This window comes from Populus euphratica, unplaced genomic scaffold (genome assembly GCF_000495115.2).
Source record: "Populus euphratica unplaced genomic scaffold, PopEup_1.0 scaffold693.1, whole genome shotgun sequence".
Taxonomy (NCBI): domain Eukaryota; kingdom Viridiplantae; phylum Streptophyta; class Magnoliopsida; order Malpighiales; family Salicaceae; genus Populus; species Populus euphratica.
The window spans coordinates 61,887-67,113 of NW_011500566.1; positions in this window are offsets into that span (position 1 = coordinate 61,887).

Sequence of the window (5,227 nt, forward strand, 5' to 3'; positions counted from 1 at the left end):
TGTAATTAATAGCTCATTATAAATTGTTAACATGATTATATTCATTATCTTATGTAAGTAACATCAAACTTTTAAATATTATCAGGAATTCATGTTGTTAACTTATGTTAATAATAAATCAAGTTCCTTTCATAGAACAGGTGTAGATTATACTATACGATTGGGCTATAAAACTACTAAGTATTTGTTATACCAAGTGTTATACAACACAAATCTAGATTAACTATTTAACAAGTAAGGTATTAAGAATAAAAAAAAATAAAAAAGATAAGACATGTTAATAGCAAGTTGTTTAGGATATAAGTATTAAAGTTCATATTAAGTTTATATTATACTTATTCTTACATCATTAGTGTAACATTTTTACCATAACATAATAAACTTAGCTAAACATAATAAAGAAGAGAAGCATAAATAAACAAGATAAAAACATCAATAAGATATAAGTTAACTAAGTAAAGGAAATGAAATGAAAGGCATAAACAAGAGATTAATGAAAGCAAAACTTAAGCATTACAAAAATATAAAGAGAGCAAGAGCATGATCTTGATTTGAAAACCAAATGCCCAAATACATGGCAAATGCTTCCTTTTATAGGTCAAAATTTAGAACTATTTATTTGTTGACTAATTGTTAAGTGGGTGGTCATATCTTGACTTGGTGGCAATTCTTATCTTCTTATCTGAACAAAACGTCATTGCTAACATTGTTAGAAATTTATGTTGCTAATTTATATTAACAGCAAATCAAGTTTCTTTCATAGCAAAGGTATAGGTTATACCATATAATTAGGCTATGAAACTGCCAAGCATTTATTGTACCAAGTTTTATACAACACAAATCCAGATTAACCATTTAACAAGTAAGGTATTAAGAATTAATAAGATAAAAAGGATAAGACATGTTAATAGCAAGTTGTTTAGGATATAAGTATTAAAGTCTATATTGAGTTTATATTATAGTTATTCTTACACTATTAGTATAACCTTTTCACCTTAACATAATAAATTTAGTTAAACATAATGAAGAAGAGAAACATAAATAAACAAGATAAGAACTTCAATAAAGTATAAGTTAACTAAGTAAAGAAAATGAAATAAAAGGCATAAACATGATATTAATGAAAGCAAAACTTAAGCATTATAAAAATATAAAGAGAGCAAGAACATGATCTTAACATGAAGATTAAGATGCCTAAATGGATAGCAAATGTCTTTTTTTATAGGCTAAAATTTGGAACTATTGATTTGTTGACTAATTATTGAGTAGGTGGTAATCCTTATCTTCTTGTCTAAACAAAACGTCATTGCTAAGATCAGAATTTGAACAAATTGTCTCCATAAAAGTTCTAGGAAATTATCTCAGCTTTCCAACAAAAAAAATTATGGTCAATTGAACTTTTAGAACTTGAGATATGGGCTGAACATTGAACAGTATCTGGGCTGTAGGACAACTTTTGACTTCTCTGTCATTGCTATAATTTGAATTTGAAAACGGCTTTTTTGAATTTTGAATTCTCATGAAAGTTTTAGGCCTATGTCTTAGCTTTCCATCCATACAATACAAACCCAAATCTAAGTTCTACAACTTCAAATATGACCCAATGACTAAATAGTATTCTAGTTTGTACTGAACCAGCATCTTTTTTCTAAACTTAGTCCTTTTTTTGTCTTTTCACTTTCAATAGTTAATTACATCAATCAATCATTTGAATTGTGAAATATACTTATATTTAAAATGAGCATTTACCATAAATTATTGTGAGATATGCTTACATTTAAAATAACTATTTACTATAAATTAAAGCTATTTTATATTATCAGACTTGTTATTATAAAACATGCTTAAGTTAGATAATTTAATGATACTTTAAGTGCGATATGACGATATTGAACCTTGATAAAAATACACTTTTAAGTATTAATCATTTACCTCCCTGAAAATGGTGTAAAAAACTAGACACGATCAAAGAGTTGATGTCTTATCCCAAGTACAAGAGTGTCAAAGTAATAAAGAACCTAGCAAGACCGGGGTCGAATTACAAGAAGGTGAACTATATAAAATTATAAACAATAAATGAAAAGAAGTTAAAAACAACTTTTGAGATGTAATATTGATATAAGGATTAAACAAGGATAAAAAAAAATGTCAAGTATAGAGGATCCACTAATGGTATTTCAAATAAGTATAGTAAAAATTCTTTTTATTACTCATTTGGAAACCATACATAAAAGAGGTTCCAATCGGATTATAAATTGTTAACATGATTATAATAATTATCTTATTTGAGTAATGTCAATAATTGTAAATGTGGTCAGGTATTTATGGTGCAATTTATGTTAATAACAAATTAAGTTTCATTCATGAAACAAGTGTCGGTTATACCATATTGTCGGCTACGAAGGTGTCAAGTATTTGTTGTACTAAGGGTTGTATAACACAAATCTAGATTAATCATTTAGCAAGCAAGGTATTAAGAATGAGTAAGATAACAAATACAAAACATATTAGTATCAAATATTAAAATCCATGTTGAGTTAAACATTAAAATCCATGTTAAGTTTATATTATACTTATTCTTATATCATTACTATACCTGTTTCACTCCGACAAAATTAACTTAGCTAAACATAACGAAGAAGAAAACATAAATAAATAATATAAGAATATAATAATATAAGAATATAAGAATATAAGAATATAAATATGATATAAGTTAACTAAGTATAGCAAAGAAAATAAAAAGTATAAACAAGAGATTAATATAAAATAAAATAAAACTTAAACATTACAAAATACAAAAAGAATCATGCAATAACTCATTAAAGCTAAAAAAAAATGATTTATCATCACTTACCCACATCAAACTAAGGAGAAATTCCAAGGTTTCTAACCTTCTTTTTCTTTTTCTTCTCCCTCTTAAAACTTTTGTTTCTATTTCTAGCTACCACTTTCTCTCTCTTATTTCTTATAAACCCTTGCCAATAAATCCTTCTTTTCACTCTTTTCTTCCATTATTTCATTTAGTCATTCCATTTTAGTGAATTTCCTAAGAAAGTTTTAAAAAAATAAAAGAGAGAAGGTCCACCTGTAACTGTTGAAAGCAAACTCTTGTAGGCTGATTTTATGTTTAAATACATTTTTTCCCTTTATTTAATGTTCCTTGTATTTTTTATGTAAATTACTTGGTTGTTTTAGACGAGTCTTTATTCTAAATTCTGGTTGTCATGAAATAACAACCCAATGTATGACATCAAGTATTCTGGTTGTCATGAAAATACAACCCCGTGTATGACATCAAATCAAGAGATTCCTCGTAAAAGTTTAGTCTAATTTAATTATCAAATTGAGAATTATGCTTGATACTATAAAATTGGTCAATTTGTGATTTCTTATCAGACATTTGAATTTTCTTATTCAACCTTTGCATCAATCGTATCAATTATTTTACTAAATCTTTGGGATCATTTTCTTCTCATCAAATATATTCATTTATTTATTTATATATTAATTATTTTATTCATGAACTTGTTAGTATTTTGTGGTAACATTATTTATTTTTAACTAAGATTTACACAAACACTTTTTCATACAGTTCTTTCTTAACTTTTTATTCCTCCATTCTATTATAATTCTTGGATTTATTTTTTCATTCTCAAAACACATTTATTTTAACTTTTCCTAATTCTTTTGTCCAACAAAACTCATTACTGATTTCTCCAAAATCATGAATTTTTAACTAAATTTCTTAGTCCTCATTTTAACTTAAAAAAAACCTTTGAATTCATTTATAGATTTTATCCCCTCCAATACACATCAAATTATTATTATTCTAATTATTTATCTATTTTATTTGATCCTAAGTTGCCATTTTTTATTAAAGTTTTATTATGTTTAACCCTTTACGCAGAGGTTTACAATGTTTATTTCTTTTACAAGTAAAACAATGTGTAAAGTATTTTTTAAAAAATTATATTACATATCAAATGTTTGAGTTAGTTACTAATTGTTGTATATTTTTTTTACATAGAAATATGGTTATGAGAGCATTTACACATGGGTGACCAAGAATTAAGTCCAATCTTTTCAAGTTTTGGAGGTAAAGCTACAAGCTTTATTAGGATACGTGTAATATGTTATTGATAATAAAAATGATGTTATTCATATTAAGTATATTTTTTTTTATTGTAACCTTATTTATTAAGTATTAAGTTTCATTGGTTATTTATTAACAGATGGTGTGAGAGTAGATGCTTTGAAAATAATCCAACAAATATTTGTTATTTTATCGTAGCGAGTTAGATAAACAGTAGTCAAATTAACTACGTTATAATAAATTGTAATGTTGATTTTAAAATTGGTTGATTTTGAAAATTTTCAAATTAAGATCCTTGGGTCTGGCATGACAGCCAGACCCAAAATCCCTAGGTTTGATATGACCCAAGCACCTTGTGTATGGCTATCATGTTAAACCTAAGATACTTGAGGTTTGGAAGCACCTTGGGTTTGACAGTCATCTCAGATGATTAGTATTGAAAAGTGCATTTTTATCAAGATTTTATATTATTATTTTGCACTTGAAGTATCAATAACTTATTAACTGAAGCATGTTTTATAATAACATATCTAATAATATAAGATACCTTTAATTTGTAGTAAATGTTCATTTTAAATGAAAGCTTATCATATAAATGAAAGGATTTATTAATGAGTTTAAGTACTGAAATTGAAAGGACACAGAGATGGCCAAACTTAGAAAAGAAATACTAGTGCAATCCAAACCAAAATACTATTCGGTAATTGGATCATATATGGAGTTGTGGATCTTAGATTTAGTGGATTTAGGTCTGTGTTATATGGATGGAAAGGTAAGACATAGGGGATCTTAGATTTAGGTCTGCGTTATATGGATGGAAAGGTAAGACATAGGCCTATAACTTTCATATAGAGGTCTGGTTTTAAAAAGGTCATTTTCAAGTCTAAATTATAACAACAATAAAGAAGTCTGAATCTATCCTACAGCCCCTACATTGTTTAGTGTTTGGCCCATATCTGGAGTTCTAGAAGTTCAAATGACCTTAATTTTTTTTCTTGGAAAGTTGAGATGATTTCCTACAACTTTCATGTTCAAGTGGTTCCAATTCTGACATTATTAATAATGTTTTGGGCAAATAAGAGAATATAAGGATTGTCACCAAGTCAAGAGTTGGCCACTCACTCATCAATT